We start from the raw sequence: 18,419 nt of genomic DNA on the forward strand, positions 1-18,419 counted from the left end.
TCTCATCTGGCTGACCAAATAGACCCTTATAATAATTAGTAATATAGGATTTAAGTTGCTCATGGCCTTCAATTAGACCCTCATCTTGTACTAGAGATTGTATACGTTTTTTCCTGTGACGGCCATTGGCAATCCATGAAAATATCTCGTATTTGAATCTCCTTCTAGAATGAATTGGGCTTTTGAACGTTGGTACCATTTCAACACTTCTTCCCGAACAAGACCTGCTAATTGAGTATTAGATTGATTTATTCAATGCTCGTTAGCGGTCTCACTTCAGCAAGCGCTTCTATATCATCTATGATAGACGATAAGCTAAGCTTCTCCTTTTTAAGAATACCTGCTGTATGACTCGCCCATTTAGAAAGGTGTTTGCGAACAGCTCACATCTTTTTATTCCACCTTAAAACCGGATTGTTGGCATACACTGGTCTTTCCCATACATTTTTAACCATCTCGTGAAAACCTTCCCGCTGTAACCACCTAAGTTCAAACTTAAATGGTTTCTTAGATAGCGGTCGTGTTAACCCGGTAGCTAAAAGTATGGGAGCATGGTCCGACAGTTTTTCAATACGTTCTAGAGCGCGGACTGACACCATCGGATATTTATCCTCCCACTTGGTGTCCATCAACACGCGGTCTAATTTTTTGTATGTTGAGTCAGGTAAACTGTTAGCCCATGTAAAATGTTGGCCTACCATCTCAACCTCTCTCAAGTCTAAGCTATCTATGACAGCGTTAAACAAGAAAGGCCAGTGGCCATTAAAAGGACCTTTACTTTTCTCATGGCGAAATCTCAGAAAGTTGAAATCTCCCCCTATGAGAATAGGGTATGGATCGTCCTTTGCAAGATTCACAAGCTCACGTAAAAAATCAGCCTTAAAATTGTCCTGGGCCGCACCATAAATGGAGACCATACTCCAAATGAAATTATCAGGTCTATTCCGAATAGTGAGTTTGATATGATACTCACCATCAAAATTAGCCAAAACTTCCATAGAATCTGTCCGGACTCCAATGAGCAAGCCACAAGACCTACCTCTAGGCGGGCGAGAAAGCCATTCAAAGTCTATTCCACCGGATAACCGGTTTAAAAAACTTTGAGAGTAATCACGCTTACCCGTCTCAGAAATAGCAACAAAATATAAATTGTAGTCCTTACAACAATCGGCAATATGAGAATGCTTAGCCAAGTCACGAAGACCTCTGCTATTCCTAAACATGTCATTCACTTAGAAACTAACTTATATTTTGTAGCTAAATCTGACCTATGCTTCTTCTTCTTTTCCGCAGAAGACTTAGAAGACCGTCTAGAGGCTTTTAGATCACAAAATGACTCTAACCCCGACTGCTTCAAGTCCACCTCCGAAATACCACCTACTAGAGTGGAAAGAAGACGACCATCTGAGATGACATCATCTTCCTCCTCCTCTAGAGAAGATAGTTCAGCCCCTGCCGAAGCCTTCGGAATTACCGTGATACGGTCATGTTCCAAATGCCTCAATACGTTGGTCGAAACCGAAATCTCTTCCGAAGTGCGATCCAAAGAAACGCCTACACTACCTAATGTAGAAGAAATTTTGAATCTGAAAAACTAGTAAAAGACGTGGAGGAACTTTTCGTACCTGGCGCATCCAGGTTCTTCGCCGCCTTACGGTGCATCGCCGTCTGCATCAGAAAAGTTTATCTAATTATCTCATGGACATCTGAAAAAAGTTATAAACGTGTTTAGCCTATCCTCAACGAACGCACCCCTATTTTGTAGTTGATGCCTTTTTCGTTTCTCATCCACGTGAATTATTGAGAAAATAAAATCGTGTGTAAGCCAACTTTTTTGTGCAGAAGGCAATTCAATAAAAATACAATTGAATTGAATTTATGTTTTGTTTTTCTTTAGATTTAGATTATTTAATCTTTTTTGAAAACTAAAAAGGGTGGAGTAAACTTTTCTATTTTCTTTGAAACTAATGCCCTCTTCCTCCCTAGAGACCAATAATGACAATCTATAAACCAAATCCTAATATGATTGATATTAACGGGAAACAATCTCAAGATTAGCATTGAAGTGCAACAAAGATGAAGCTTTGATTGCTACTGGGGAAAAAAAACTTTGCTTGCTCTATGTGATTTATCAGTAAACTTTTTAAATCCATCGTATGGCTTTAATTTAATAAAGCTACACACAACAAAATTCGACACATCCAAGTTCACAACACACGGGTCACCTACTCACCTCCAAAGTCAAATCCCAAACATATACACCAACACACCGGAATAGTCTTAAGTACAAAACACATTGTCGCCCTTGCATGGGAAGCCAACGGTACATGCAATAGTACTCAAGCTGTCAAAGTGGAGTGTAGATGCCTGATTGGTCCCATCGCCACTTCAAGGAGGTCTCGGTCCCTGGATCTGACAAACATCCTCCATGATACATATTGATACATGTTTGCCAATATGCGTGCCTTCAATGGTTAGTTTATTTCTAAAATTCCAAAGAGTCCAAAATTGTGTTGCGAAAGTAAAACAAACTAGTATACGGTATGCTCTCAATAACCCTGGGAAATCACTAAGAACTCACTAGCCATGTTGGGTTCCAGGCATAGTAGAGAGGCTTATAAATCCCTGCCCACAAGAATTTCACAATGGTAAGTTAAGTAAGATGTGGTTACAATCTTATGTTTCCTCAAATAAACTACAACTACCATCCTTGGGTCCCCTGCGCTTGGCTCCCTACTCGTAACAAGGTAGCTTACCCCGAATGAGTTGCCACAGAAGATTTTGATCTTTGGTGGAACCTTAGTGCGCCATACCTACTTAAAATGGGTGAATGACTCCCCTTGCGAGACTTTGAGGTACATTGACCAAGTAGAGTAGCCCCCGAGGCTTCTAGACACCAAGATGTCACATCACCATCCTCTGCGCATGAGATGGTTGAATTTCTCTTGTCAAAATGTCCCATACTCCTATTAGACCGTTTCCGCCAAGCCAAAGGGCCTAAGAAATTGGAGCATCCAACCTTCGGAATTGCTCACGGCCTTGATATGTGCATTTTACATCATCAATGTTGTCACATATATGTTTAGTTTTTATTGATATATGCCATCATACACCATTATTTATGCATTTTTAATTGACTTTCGGAACTTTCCTACAAAGTCCCCTTCATTAGTATTTAATTCCTGGGAGGCAAAACAACTCTTTTTCGTTTTTATTGTTTCAGGGACCTTCTGGACACCTAAAAAAATCGAAGGAAAAAATTCTTGATCAATTTTTCACCCGAAGAAGCACCGTGGGCCAAAGAATCTTGCGAGAGGAGCCAAGAGGGGGAAAAGAGGACATGTGGCGTGCCCTACCTGGCTGGGCGCGCCACCCATGCCCGTTTTGCCCTCGGGCGTCGTCTTGGGTCCCCCTTTTAACACATGCCTCTGTTTCGCCAAAAAACCTAAGCCATATTTTTCCCGAGATTTATTGAGGCGGCAGCGGAGGCGAAAGTCCTTTCCTACTCCGGGAGAGGGCAGATCCAGCCGCACCGGTGCCTCCGGTGAAGGGGAAATCGACGCCATCATCATCACCACTCCTCCTTGTCTTGAGTGGAGGCATCTCCATCAACATCTCCATCTGCACCATCATCACCCCCGTCACCATCTTCGAGATCGACTTCATCCCCCTCATAGTTCGTGTTGAATTGAACCCCGGATATCGTTTTGAGGCTAGTTGCATGTTTGTGATTGGTACTTTATCTTTATTTGGTGAAGAGATCATATATTCAGATTGTGTTGTAACCATTATGCCTCTGGTCCATATCATGTTTGACACTTGTGAGTAGTTCCCCATGTTCCCGAGGGCATAGGATGATCTGGTTATGATTCTATATGATGTGCAATGAGTATTTGGTCAAGTTCTTTTTTTATATTTTATGTTGTTCTATGATGGTTTTATGCGAACGTCGACTGCATATTACTTCACCTATATGGTCTCATAGGGCTACACTTTAATGTAATTAATGAACGAGTGCTGGAAGGGATGGAATGAGAGAAACCGTTTTCCAATACTTTGAGTTGCATTAGAGGATTTGTGTCGGGGACCAATGATCTTATTGCTATGGTGGAACATTTACGTCTTAATGATTCGTATACTTGCACATGAAAATGGCTCTAGGACCCATCATAAGGGGTGTATTTCCACATATCTATTTAGGCTCCGCCCCTAATAGAATGAAACTTGACAAAATATTTACCATGTTATGTAGAACTCTAATGCTACTAAATCCATGCCGCCATCGGGAACACTTATCTAATATAATCAAGCACACACTTGAGCTTGTCCTCTTGCTTCATAGAGGATTGGGATTTCTCTCATTAAGAGCATTTACATATTGCTATTTACTTTCTACATTTTATTTTATCGCAAACTATACACCCAAAACACCAAAAACTAATGCATCGTTATCACTGTTGGCTTGTCAATTCCGCTAACCAATACCTTCAGCTCCTCATGGGTTCGGCAATCACTGAAAAGTACTACAATTGATCTACTGCACTTGGGAGCCATCAAGACACTGTTCTAGCGCCGTTACCGGGGAGCGTAGCGCTATTGGTAAGTGGTTTGGTAAGGAAGTTTTTTTCTGTTTTTTCTATTTACTATTTGTCTCATCATGGGTATTTCAAGCTGTGATGAGATGTGCTTGGCTTTACATGAATATGTTCGATCTATTAAAGAGAATGAAGAGAAACCCCTAAACCTAAAGTGGCATATCAAATTCTTATTGGTATTGCCAAGATAGCTATGAAACTAAGTTTTACAGGGGATAAAAGTCAAACTTCTATGGGACATTGACATTCTATTTAAGATCTATGCTCTTTATTTAAATTAGCTGGTATTCGTCATGATGATGTGAAGAGGAAATTATTATATCTATCTATTTCTGGTGATGCTCGCATATGGTTTAGATCTCTGGATGCTAAATGTCGTCATGATTGGGAATGTATGAGGAAAGCCTTCTATCTTAAATACTATACTCCTAAAGAAGGTTATGATGATCATTGTCATATTTATAATTTTTGGCCTCATGTTGGATAAAGTATTGCTCAAGCTTGGGGAGGCTTAATGATCTCATCCGTAAGAATCCTTGTCATGGTATTCCTGATAGTCTTATATTGATAAATTTGTATGTGAGGCTACCCGAGCATCATAGAGATTTTCTGGATAACTCATCTGAAGGGAGTTTTACTAATATAACTTAACAAGAAGCAAGGGATTTATTGGATATTATTGCTAATAATACTGCTGCATGGGATCTTGATAAAGGTAACCAACCTCGTTTTGAATATGAATATGCATGTGTAGAGAATTTCTCTACTACTATATTGTTTGAAGAATTAAATAATAGGTTTGGTGTTGATCCTCATATATTAGTGGAAGTTACTAAATCTTTTTCTAACCATTTAAATGTTCCTAAGAAGGGGTTTAAAGTTTATGTTGAACCTCTTAAGAATTCTCCATATATTGCTAAAGTTGAGAAATAGGTTAAGCAAGCATCCTCTGTCATCATAGACGAATATGTTGAATCTCCTCCATATTCAAATAGAGTGAAGTAAAATTTACTCACTACTGTTGCAAATAAGAGTATGTCATGAACCATATGAACAAATTGACATGACACACAAAATTTCGGCCATCAAAGAATTAAATGAAGAAACTCCTTGTGATGTTTATTTATGTGAAGATTCCACTAAGGTAATTCAAGGTAATACTACTAAAGTTGGTAAACCTATTATATCTTGTGCTATTGGAACTTCATGCTATCAAGGTTTATGTGATATTGAAGAAAGTATAAGTGTGATACCATATTCTCTAAATCTTGAAATCAAACCTGACATTGATCCCATACACATGGAAGAAACATGTATAACTATTCAAATTGCTAATAAAGAGTATATGTGTCCTCTTTGTATGGTAAAATATGTTGAAGTATTAGTAGAAAAGATTAAGTACCCTGCTGATTTTATTGTACTTGGTTGCTCCCAAGATGCATTATGTCCTATATTTGGTAGACCTTTCTTACATACTGTTGGTGCTTAAATTAGTTTACCAAAAGAGGAAGTATTCATTAAATGTGTTGGTGAAAGGTTAAAATTTATTTTTTTCAAAGTTCATTGATAAACATTTGTAAAAAAGAAAATTTTCAAAAAGATATAGTGGAAACTCTCGTTTCCGTGGCAGTTGCTTCATCGGACGTAGTGGAACGATATGTACTTAATCAAAAGGAGCCATTTAATAATTAAGAAAGAGAGGCACTAGAAAAAAATATTATCTCAACCACCGCAATTGCAATTGCATATTCCTAGGAGTTTTACCACCACATAAAGAGGATCCTAGCTTTGAATTAAAACCTTTGCCTAAAGGTATGAAACATGCATTCCTAGATGAGAAGAAAATATATCATGTTATTATTAGTGATAATATTTTAGCAGAAGAAGAAAAAAAATTAGTGGAGGTATTGCATGCTCATAGGCCAGCTACTGGCTATTCACTTGATGATCTAAAAGGTATAAGTCCCGCTTTATGCCTGCATAAGATTAATTTGGAAGAAGATGCAAAGCTTGTTGTTGATTATAATGCCACCTTCATTAAAAAAATGAAAGAAGTGGTAAGAAAAGAGGTAATTAAACTAATTAAAGCCGGTATTATTTATCATATATTTGATAGTAAATGGGTAAGTCATGTTCATTGTGTACCTAAGAAAGGTGGAATCAATGTGGTTCCAAATGAGAAAAATAAACTTGTAGCTCAGCGTACTTTTACTGGTTATAGAATGTGCATTCATTTTAGAAAGTTAAATAAAGCTACTCTCGTAAACATCATTATCCTTTGCCTTTCATTGATCGAATGCTAGAAAGATTATCTAAACATTCACATTTTTGATATCTTGATGGTTATTTTGGTTTTTCTCAAATTCTTGTACACAAAGATGATCAAGAAAAGACTACTTTGACTTGTGCCTTTGGTACTTTTGCTTATAGAAGAATGCCATTTGGTTTATGCAATGCTAGTGCTATTTTTCAAAGATGTGTGAATGTTATATTTGCTGATTATATAGAAAATATTGTGGAAGTATTTATGGATGATTTTTCTGTGTATGATACCTCACAAGGGATTAACTTGTCAATGCCTACAAGTTGTAGACTAGGGTTTCGTTGGATGTAGAGGGCAAGTAGATCTCGAAGGTTTCAGCCGAAAAGTACTCGACGATATAAAAACTAGGGTTCGTGAGACAATGATTTGATCCCTTCTTTGTCCCTCGACTCCCCTTATATAGGAGGCGGAGCCGAGGGATTCGTGATACACAAGTTTACAGAGTCCGGGAGGGTTTCTAACCCGTCCCGCAAGATTACAAATAATGATTCCTATTACAACTCTAGCTTTTCTTAATAGTATCTTGGGATTCCGAATCTTCTTATCCTTCGGGTCGTGGGCCTTCAGTAAACCCCGGGTACCATCTTCGGCAGGCCCATTGGGGATGCCTATGTCAGTAGCCCCCGAGATTTTGCTTGAATCGCAGAGTCAGGGAAAATCTCCAACTTTATATTTGTTCAATAGCTCTGACTTTATCATATATCTTTGGATATGAAATTATATATTGCACAGGGATAATGGTAGTTGGGGCTAGTTCATCTGACGGATCAGGTACTAGTTAACTGCTCTAGTGGCAATCCGCAAAAACCTACTTCAAAATCACGTCCCTGGACATGATCTCGGGATACTGGTGCAAACTTCGACAGGTGCCGCTTAAGGTCTTACCATTCTGTCGAGTCCCAGTCACATTTTATCGGGTACCTAACGCGTCCTTTAGGATTTTTCTTCGTATATGTTGATACGAAAAAAATTAGCAAACCGACGTCAAAGACGGCGCCACGCCGCTCAGAACGGATCTGGGGTCTTACCTTCGCAAAGTTTTGCGGCATTCAGAGGTTATTCGCTACTTTGGCGCTCTGAGAATATATTGTCGAGTGCTTTTTCGGCTGCTGGAATAGCACATTTTATTGAGTCAACGTATGACTTATCTTGCCTTCCCGATGGGAGTATATGCAGAGTTATTTGTATAACTCGAAATATACTCCTTCCTTCTTTCTTTTTCCCCTCTCTTTTTTTTTTTATAATTTCATCGGGCACGCGAACAGCGTTCCCGATGGGAGTAGCCCCCGAGGCTACAGCCAAGGACTAGTGCTTGGTTGTAGGCTCAACACTTTAATGCTTCACGTCGCTATATTGCCATTCTTTCTCGAATTTTCATATATATCGGGTGCGCGAACAGCGCTCCCGATGGGAGTAGCCCCCGAGGCTATGAACAAATGCTTGCATTTGATCATGGCCTCTCGCCATTTCTATTTTGTCATAGTATATTTTTTCCTTTTTCCAAAGTAGCCCCCGAGCATTTGGGCAAAAACTTGTATTTGATCAAAGGCTCTCGAAATAATCAACAATCTTCTGTTGTCGTCATTCTTACGAACCTTCGTAGCCGAGATTTTCTCTTGCCAAGGTGACATCATTGCTGACGATAGCCACGATCACTGTATCGAGAAAACGCGAGAACTTCTCTCCCTCTGTCTCGTGGGCCCAAATTTTTTACCACGTTGACACGTCGTGCAAGTAGGGGACACACGTCCTCCACTTTTCCTGGCGCACGCACTGTAGCGCCCGTTCGTTCCCTTCTCAGTGAATTTGCAATTTTACCCCTTGTCCACGTGTCACCATCTATCCCACATTTTCTCCATCCAACGGCGCATCGATTCACCGCACCTCTTATTTAAGGTCATCGTCTTCCTCCTTGGACACTTTCGCTCGCGTCGCTTCTCTGCTCTCCTCTACCAAGATTCTGCCTTGCGCCCCACAGTTCCTGAGCTCAATCTACACTTCGCACTTTGCTCCGGCACCATTGTTGATGCCTCCGCGCAGACTCACCAGGCACAACACGCCTGAGTCCAAGATGGCGACCGAAGATCTGGGGAATACGGAGTGGGAGAGATCCAAAATCTCCCCTCAAGACATCAACCTACTGAAGAAACTGGGGATCAGCAAGAAGGAAGGCGCGCTTCGCTTCCCCAGCGAAGAAAGCTATCCAATCCCTCCAATGGAGTATCGGGTCAGTTTCGTCGACCACCTCATCCGTGGTCTTTCCGCCCCCATTCACAATTTCTTACGGGGGTTGCTTTTTATGTACGGACTGCAACTGCACCATCTTACTCCCAACTCCATCCTCCACATCTCAATCTTCATCACGCTTTGCGAAGCTTTCCTTGGAGTCCAGCCTAACTGGGCTCTATGGAAACGCATTTTCTTCTGTCGCCGTAATGGCTCCCACGGTGTCGCCTATAACATTGGTGGTGTTGTCATCTGCGTCCGCCCTGACGTCGAATATTTCGACGTCAAATTCCCTGACTTAGTACAAGGGTGGCGCAAAAAGTGGTTGTACATTCATGAGGAGAATCATGGCTCTGTTGAAGACAACATCCCTCCTTTTGATGGTACCGAAAAAATCTGTCGACGTCGTTCCTGGGATGCAGAGGCTACCGACGAAGAAAAAGCGGCGACAGAAGCCTTGATGACACGCATCCACCAACTCCAAAATACCCGAGGACAAGAACTGTCGGGTATCCAAATCACGGCGTACTTCCTTAGGATCAGGGTGCAACCTCTGCAAGCTCGCAAAAATCCCCTCTGGAAGTATGCTGGCGACAAAGATGAGGATCGCTTGTCGGTGGATTTGCCGGTCAAAGATTTGGAAAAACTTGTCCGAAAAATCTCCTCCCTCAACAAGAAAGATCCTGTCCCCTCGTCTTGTCGCGTAAAGCCGTATAGCGCCACCAACGCGCTCCCTGAGGTAATTTTTGCGTGGACTATTTTTCTCGAGTACGTATTTTTGTTGACATCCTTTCCATAACTTTTTTGTCGACATTCTTCTTTTTGCAGAACCATCCAGATCTTGTTTCTCTTCCTCCCCTTCCTGAAGGTGGAGAGGTCGAAGAACGGGCCGTTGTCACCGACGAAAACCAGGGTACTTCTCGCCCTGAGAGTGAAACCGCGGGTTCTCGAAAATCTGCGGTATCCTCTGAAAAGGAAGAATCCGAGGCTACCGGATCGGCACACTCTCCTCCCCCAGCTGTTTCTCCCAGGAACAAGAGAAAAAGGGATGAAGTTGTCGACTCCGGCCCCTCCAAGACCGGCACACCTCCTGCCGAAGAAGTTGTTCCTACTGAAAAAAGGACAACTTTCGACCCTTACACCGATGCTCTCGTCAGCTCGTAAGTTCCTGCCGCTGTTTGTTGTTTGCCATTGATTGTTTTGACTATATTGTTTACTGTCTTGTCGCCTTTTTGTAGTGATGATGAGGATGAAATTCAACCTATTGACGCGACTGCTCGAACGAGTACGTCTCGTACTTTAGATGTTTCTGAAGCTCATCCTGATGGGGATGAAACTTCGCCTCCTCAACGAGATGCAGAGCATCCCACTCCAATTGCCAGCACCCGAGCCTCTTCACCAAAGAGAGCTAGGGTAGAAGCATCCAAGGAACCTCTCCTGCTGGCTGGTAGTTCCATGACTCCTTTATTGGATGATGTAAGATTTTCACTGCTCTTTTTCCGAACATTTCAGCATTTGTCGGCTCCCCTTTGTTTCATGCGTAAGTCCTGTCGAACTTTTCCTTCCTACATTAACTTTTCTTGTTCTTTTTGCTTTTTCTTCAGCCTGTGATGAAGGAGTTTGTTCGCCTCGGTACCCAATTCGTCGGGTACCGTGATCATGCGAATAAACTTGAAGGTACTATTTTTCCTTGCCCTCTCTGATGTATATACTCTTTCATTGTTTTGCCTTGATGTTTACCGCCGTTTATTTTTACCAGAAATTCTTGCCGAAGCCAACAAACGCGTTGACGCTCTTGTTGTTAAGTTAGAGCAAAGCGAAGCAGCTCGCAAGAAAGCTGAAGCAGATGCCGCCGCCGTCAAAGACCTTCGAAAAAGGCTTCATGACGCGGAAACTTCTTTGAGTGAGCATATAACCGAACAATCTGCTCGCGAAGAAGCAATTATCAGGCGCTTGGAGTCGCAAAGCCGTTGCTTTGTCAGTAAGTGTCCAAACTATTTTGATTTCCTTGAGCTTGCTCTTCTTTTCTTGTTTATTGATCAATAAAATTTTGCCTCAGCAGGAAAAACGTGTCAAGAATATGAACTTGAAGATCCTGACAATGATCCCCTTCTTGACGCGCTTTCTCTCCTTGAGATTCATGGAGACGAAGCACGCGAAGGCCTTGCTGAAGCTGGGGCGGGACTGTCGCGGCTCTACCCTTACTTCTTCCCGAAGAAAGAGGAACCCGCGCCTTTTCTTGCTCTCGCTAAATGCTTCAACTCTCAAGAAAATCTTGGGCTCAAACTTCGCCAAGAAGGTTTGAAGGTTGGCGTTGAAGGCACTATTGCCCTGGTTGCCGACAGCCAACAAAATGTCGACTGGACTAGGGTTGGCGACACGCAGGAGATGGAGACCAAGAAGTGGCAGTCGCTGATCAAGGCTGCGAAGCCAAACTCGAAGAAGGTCCTCGCCTATCTTGGATGCAAGCCAACTCCAGCTCCAAGTTCATCAAAGCCGGAGGTCAAGTAGACCACCTTTGCCTTCTCTGTGGTTCTCTTTTGGTGCTGTCGCCTTTTATAGATTTGGCGACAATTGTCCCCTTGGTTCATTAGGAACCATCCTTTTGTAATAGCTATGTAAATACGTCGAATATCAATGGAAATCTATTTTGTTTGATGATTAATGTCGAAATTTTTATTTCCAGTTGATATTTGACAACTATACTTCGACTCATCCTGGCAATGTTGTTCCCTCCTCATCTTACTTGAAGAAAGCGTCTGTCGACGATGAATTTGTCGAAAATTCCTCGAGTAGGGATTCAACACAAGAATTAGCAGAACTTCGTCAACAACTCCAGTCTATCAAAAAACAATCACTTATGGTAATGGAGCAGTCTCGAAAATCTTCCGAGAGGGAAAAAATTGCGCTTCAACAAGCCCAGGATGCTATAGCTGTAAAACAAGGCGCGATTGCTGCAGCTGCCGAAGCTTCTCATCGAGAAAATTTCATGCTTGAGCTAATGCTTGATTCCAGCTTGGATATGGCGGGTACGCTTCGTTCGCTTGGCCATGATTATCTGTATTCTCCATGTTTTTCTTTCCTTTCTGATTCCTCCACTGAAAACAGGTTCTTTTCTGGATACCGCTGCCGAGGATCAGCGTGTTGAAGCTCGATCCAATGTGCTTCTCAGACTTGCCGAAGAACATGGTTCCAACTTTTGGGTGACGCCTGAACGTACTCGCCAAATCGTTAGATTTCAAGATCGTGCGACTCAGGTCCGTGAGTTTCTCGACTTCTGTGCAAGGACATTGTCCTTAGTCTATGGCACCATGTTTCCGCGCAATAAGATGCCAGAGACCCTTCCTGCTTTGATGGAGAAATTTCGGGATGCTCCTCGAATCCATGGATTTGTTCGGGCCCAACTATCTGCCGGCGCCGAGTTTGCTATGATGATGATAAAAATCTGCTATCCCAAGTTTGACATGAGTCAAATTGTTACCAAGTGCCTGGCCAAGATGGCGAAAAGGAAGAGAGACGTTGGCAAAATTGATGATCTTGTGACTCCTATAGCAGAAGATATGATGGATGAACTTCTTCGGATGGATGTTGAGTTCTTCGTGAAGGGCAGCTATGCTGAACACAGTACCCGTACTATCAATACTGAACGGATGACCATAGATAATATACTAGGAAGCAATTGACATTTTTCCTTTGAGCTTGACGAGTTTTCTCAGGAATTGCATCTTGTATGCTGTAAACATATTCTATATTATGAAGCCAGTAAATGTATTTATTTTTCTTCGTCAAGCCCCCGAGTGTTTTGGTGGTGAATTTCTTTATTGTGTATGCGAGGTTTAAACCAAAGCAACTAAATTATATTGAATATACTATATTTGCGGGTGCGAGCCCCCGAGTATTTTTTGCTGATCGCTATTTTGTATCTTCGTTTACTTTGCGAGGTGTTTTACACCAAAGCGAAATATTTGTCGGTAATATATATTGCAACTCTTGGACATAAGCCCCCGATCCTGTCGAAGAAAAAAGATATATATCTTGACTATCTTTATTATATTGCAGCACCGCAAGCCCGCCTCATTAAAAACCTCTTCCGGCCCCACTCGGTGCCCCGAAAAAGGAAAAGAGTGCGTCTGAAAACTCGCGGGCGTTTCAGTACATTGTATTTTTACAAGGAGGACTATATTTCAACTCTAGGCGTAAAAACGCCGTAGTTGTGCCACATTCCAGGGGTTTTTCTCGGGATCCCCTGTCTTCTTGTCCTTTATCCTGTACGCTCCTCCTTCGATTACTTCTGTGACGACGTAAGGGCCAAGCCATGGCGACTCGAGTTTTTCAGTACTATTTTGATTGAGTCGCAGAACTAAGTCTCCAACTTGAAAGGATCTTGGTCACAAACGTCGACTGTGATAGTTTTTCAGGTCTTGCTGGTATTTAGTAACCCGCGACAATACTTCGTCTCTGGCTTCGTCCAATGCATCGACATCGTCTTCCAATGCCTTTCTAGAAGCTTCTTCACCATACTCCGTGACTCTTGGAGAATCATGCTCCATCTCTATTGGCAGTACTGCCTCGGCTCCATGGACCAGAAAAAATGGAGTTTCCTGTGTCGCCGTATTTGGTGTTGTTCGAATACTCCACAACACACTTGGCAGCTCCTCTGGCCAGGTATGTCGAGCTTTTTCCAATGGTCCTAACAAGCGCTTCTTGATACCATTGCAGATGATACCATTGGCTTTCTCGACTTGGCCATTGGTTTGAGGATGTGCAACTGACGCGAAGTGCAATTTGATGCCTACCTCTGCACAGTACGCCTTGAATTCCTTGGATGTGAAGTTACTGCCATTGTCCATGACGATGCTGTGAGGTACTCCAAATCGAAAAACAATGCTTTTCACGAACTTTATTGCTGATGCTGTGTCTGGTGAATTTATCGGCTTTGCTTCTATCCACTTTGTGAATTTGTCGACAGCGACGAGCATGTACTCGTATCCTCCTGGCGAAGCTTTGTGTAACTTTCCTACCATATCGAGACCCCACTGAGCAAAGGGCCAGGATAAGGATATTGGCATCAACTCCGCTGCCGGAGAGTGGGGCTTTGCGGCGAGTCTCTGGCACGCGTCACAAGTTCGTACTATCTCCTTCGCGTCCTCAATTGCTGTCAACCAGTAAAATCCAGCTCGGAAAACCTTGGCTGCAATAGCTCGACTGCTCGCGTGGTGACCACATATTCCTTCATGCACATCCTTCAGGATTGTCCTTCCTTCTTCGGGTGTAACACACCTTTGTAACACACCTGAAATACTTCGCTTGTACAACTCCCCTTTGACCACCGTGAAAGCTTTGGACCGTCTAATAACTCGCCTTGCTTCAACTGGATCATCGGGTATTGTTTTCCTTAGGATGTATGATATGTACGCCTGCATCCATGGAATTTGCACCATCAGTACTAGATCCTGTTCCTCTTCTTCTTCCAGTGTTTCTTTTGCAACCCCTGAGGATTTCTCATCCTTCTCCTTCTTTTTTGATTTCTTCGACTTTGTGGATCTCTCTGTTATCTCCTCCCAGAACACGCCCGGAGGAATCGCGAGACACTGCGACCCGATGTTTGCAAGAACATCGGCTTCATCATTGCTTAGCCTGCTGATGTGATTTACCTCGTATCCATCAAATAAGTTCTCGAGCTCGTTGTACACTTCTTTGTATGCCACCATGCTATCATTGACTACATCACATTGTTTCATGACTTGCTGAGCCACCAATTGTGAGTCGCCAAAGATTTTTAGTCGAGTTGCGCCGCAGGCTTTCGCCATCTTCATCCCGTGTATAAGAGCTTCGTATTCTGCCTCATTGTTAGATGCATTTGGGAAGGTCATCCGTAAGACATATTTTAATTTGTCGCCTTCAGGTGATATGAGTATCACGCCTGCTCCAGCCCCCTCTAACCTCTTGGACCCGTCAAAGTTCATAGTCCAGGTTCTCGATAGATCCGGGGGTCCTGTATTTTGCAGCTCCATCCACTCTGCGATGAAGTCTGGCAAAATTTGCGACTTTATTGCTTTTCTTTTTTCATACGTGATGTCCCGAGGAGAAAGTTCTATTCCCCAAAGGGAGACACGACCTGTAGCTTCTGGATTGTTTAGTATATTGGATAAAGGCGCCTCGTTGACCACTATTATCGGATGCGCCGAAAAATAGTGCCGCAATTTTCTTGCGGTTGTAAACACTCCGTATGCTAGCTTTTGGTACTGTGGGTACCTCTGTTTTGAAGGCGACAATACTTCACTAATGAAATATACTGGCCTCTGCACTCCATGGAGTTTTCCTTCTTCTTCTCTTTTGACAACTAGCGCCGTGCTAACCACCTGGGGTGTAGCCGCAATGTATAGCAGGAGGGGTTCCTTCTCTTTTGGCGCCACCAAGATTGGTGGTGTCGAGATTGCGCGTTTAAGATCCTCGAAAGCTCTATCCGCCTCTTCGTTCCACTGGAACTTCTCTCCTTGTTTGATTAGGGCGTAGAACGGTAACGCCTTTTCTCCCAATCTGGCGAAGAATCTGCTTAAAGCTGCGACTCGCCCAGTTAACTGTTGTATTTCTTTCAACTTTGTTGGCTTCCTCATTGTTACGATAGCTTGGATTTTTTCGGGATTAGCCTCAATCCCTCTTGCTGAGACTAGGAACCCGAGAAGTTCTCCTGCAGGGACGCCGAAAGAACACTTCGTCGGATTCAGCTTGAGACAAAACTTATCGAGGTTGTCGAAGGTTTCCTTCAAGTCCTCGATTAACGTTGCCCCCTTTTTTGATGTTATGACGACATCGTCAATGTATACTTGTACGTTTTTCCCAATCTGTGTTGCTAAGCACTTCTGCATCATCCGCTGATATGTTGCTCGCGCGTTTTTCAGACCAAAAGGCATTGTTCTATAGCTAAACACGCTGTAAGGTGTAATGAATGTTGTTTTGACTTCATCTTCTTCTTTTAATCTGATCTGGTTATAACCAGAATAGGCATCCAAGAAAGGAAAGACGTTCACATCCTGCCGTAGAGTCGATGATTTGATCGATCCTTGGGACGGAAAAGTGATCCTTTGGACAGTGTTTATTGAGACACGTAAAGTCGACACACATGCGAAGGACTTTAGTGTTTTTCTTCGGGACCAACACTGGGTTTGCTACCCATGTGGCCTCTGTATGCAGCTCCTTAATGAAACCAGCTTCTCTTAGTCGATCAATTTTTGACAGCATAGCTTTGCGGTTTGGCTCCGAAAAACGCCTCAGAGTTTGCTTGATTGGTCTCGCTATTGGATCCAAGTTTAGGTGGTGCTCGTCAAGTTCCCTGGGTACTCCTGGCATGTCAGCTGGACACCATGCGAAGATTTTCCAGTGTTCACGGAGGAACTCGACGAGCGCGCTTTCCTATGCGAGGTCCATGTTTGTTGCGATGGACGTCGTTTTCTTCGGATCCGTCGGGTGAATCTGCACCTCCTTAGAATCTTTTGCGGTGTTGAAGGTTGGTTCCTTGTTAGGCCTCCGTACATCTGGCAGCACGTCATAATCAGTTGTAAGTCTCGACGCCATGTATTCTCCTTGCATCCCGAAAGTTTCTGACAGTCGATGAAAATCCTTGTCACATTTATCGGCTAGCGCGAAGCTTCCTTTGACCGTGATTGGTCCCTTAGGCCCAGGTAGCCTCCATAATAAGTACGTATAATGTGGAACTGCCATAAACCTGGCATATGCTGGTCGTCCCAACAAAGCGTGATATTGCGACGGGAAATCCACAACTTCGAATTCCAACCTTTCTATCCTGTAGTTTTCTCGGGTCCCAAACTGAACGTCGAGATTGATCCTCCCCAGTGGGTAACTTGGCTTCTCTGGTGTGATGCCATGAAAACATGTGTCGGTTGGTTTCAAATTTGCTAGGGAGATGTTCATCTTCCTTAGCGTATCTGCATACATAAGGTTTAAACTGCTGCCGCCATCTATAAACACTCGAGATACGTCGAATCCTGCAATTACTGCTGGTAAGATAAGTGTTGATTGCCCTGGTCGAGGAACTTGCTGTGGGTGATCCGCTATTGTGAAGCCAATGTCTTGCCCTGTCCAATTTAGGTACTCAACCGTTGGTGGAGGCATCTTCTCTGCCATGAACACTTGCCGCGAGATTACCTTCTGAGCCCTATTAGATGGCCTAGCTTTCTGAATCATCGAGACCGCGCCATTGGAGTTAGGATCAACATATGGAGGTGGGTGTGGTGCTGCCGCTATTCTGAGCTGATGTCGATTTTCGTCCGTGATCGTGGGAGGAGGTGGCAAGTGGATCTCACTCCTGGGCCCCTGGGGGTTTCTATTTGCTGCTTGAGCATTGGCTATCCCTGCAACCCGCAGCATTGCTTGAAAGTTGCGGCAATGCTTCTGCAGATGTCCTGACTGTCTTTTCCCGTTGTTATCGAGATAAAAATGCATCTGGCATGGCCCGTTCATCATATCTTCGGGAGTTACAAAAGGTCTTTGAAACCTTGATCCGCTATTTTGTCTGTTATTCCGAGAGTCATCTCTATTGTCGCCTTGCTGCTCATTACTCCTTTGATAGTCAGCTCTATTGTTTCCTCCATTGTTTCCCCGAAACCCAGCCGATATTTGGCCAGGGGCATCGTAACTCGAAAATTGTCGAGGAAATCGTCGTCTATTTTGAAAATTTCGACCGCGGTCCTCCTCTAGTGACCTGTGTCGTTTATTATGTACAGCATCTTCGCCATCTGCCCATCTGTTTGCTATTTCCATTAATGCTGATATTGTCCTTGGGTTGGTTCTTCCCAAGTCCTCCACAAAATCTCCTCGTCGAACTCCTGCTACAAACGCATCTATCGCTCTCTCGTCAGATATATTTTCTGCCGAGTTTTTAATGATGTTCCACCTTTGGATGTACTTCCTCATTGATTCATCATGCTTTTGCCGACATGATCTCAATTCCTCTAGTGTCGCAGGCTTTTTGCAGGTTGATCGGAAGTTCTTGACGAACACGTCCTCAAAACTATCCCAGCTGTCGATGGAGCCTGGGGGAAGCTTCTTTATCCACGATCTTGCGGCTCCACTCAGATGTACTTGGATGCTCTGCATGGCTGTTGCTCTGGTTCCTCCTATCAACTTCACCGTCTCGAGATAATCAACTAGTGTTGACGTCAGAAACCCACTGGCGGGCAGAGACGGGCAACACCGTAGAGCCGGGAACAACTAGGGCTGCGGCTGGCCCTAGTCCCTCTGAGCGACGGCCCGCA

The sequence above is a fragment of the Lolium rigidum genome, chromosome 1, assembly GCF_022539505.1.
Source record: "Lolium rigidum isolate FL_2022 chromosome 1, APGP_CSIRO_Lrig_0.1, whole genome shotgun sequence".
Classification (NCBI taxonomy): Eukaryota; Viridiplantae; Streptophyta; class Magnoliopsida; order Poales; family Poaceae; genus Lolium; species Lolium rigidum.